This window comes from Octodon degus, unplaced genomic scaffold, assembly GCF_000260255.1.
Source record: "Octodon degus isolate 3935 unplaced genomic scaffold, OctDeg1.0 scaffold00028, whole genome shotgun sequence".
NCBI classification, from domain to species: domain Eukaryota; kingdom Metazoa; phylum Chordata; class Mammalia; order Rodentia; family Octodontidae; genus Octodon; species Octodon degus.
The window spans coordinates 16,224,670-16,225,500 of NW_004524604.1; positions in this window are offsets into that span (position 1 = coordinate 16,224,670).

An 831-nucleotide genomic window follows, 5' to 3' on the forward strand; every position below is an offset into this window, starting at 1 on the left:
CTTGTTGCATAGGTCTTGCTTTATCTTGGTCTTAACCATCCAGCAGAAAAGTATAAAATCGAGGTATAAAGAGTAAAGCCACATTAATATGCGAGCTGTAAAAGGCTCAAGTCAACAACTTCTGACACTGCCAGTCTTGAGTATAACCCACTAATATTATAGACTACTGGACTATATTGGATTACTTTGCTGAATTCATGCACCTAAAATATATGAATGGCATTGGAATACATGTATCTGACAAAAGTAAACAAAAGGGGGATATAAATGGACCATTTTTCAGTGGAAAAATATATATCTTTACATACAAAATAGCATAAATATACAGCTACTTTCTCTTAGTTTAATGAGAAGAAGGTTTTGAACCAATAGTATTTAGACAAGATATCAAATCTGCATCTTGTACTAGGAACTACTACCACAAAGACAACAATATACAATGTATTAATTACGGTAACTGTACTACCAACCTGTTTTGAAACTCATTGCTATTTCTTTCTCAATAAAATTAATAAAATTAAAAAAGTCTTTAAGCATACAGCTTAAAGACCAATAAAAGAAACTAAAGAACAAAACATAGAAACAATCCATTAAGAAATTAAATGTAACTATGTAGGCAGATAAAGCTGCAAGAAAACATTAAGTTAATAAACATGACTAAAAATTTAAATAAAATTATATACATAACTTAAAAAAAATCCATGCCAAGAGAAAAAAAGTCCCTCTCAAAAATACAAACGTGGGGGCTGGAGAGATGGCTCAGTGGTCTAAAGCACCTACTTAGAACAAGCTTAGCAAAGCATCAGGGACCGCGGTTCGATCCCCCAGCAC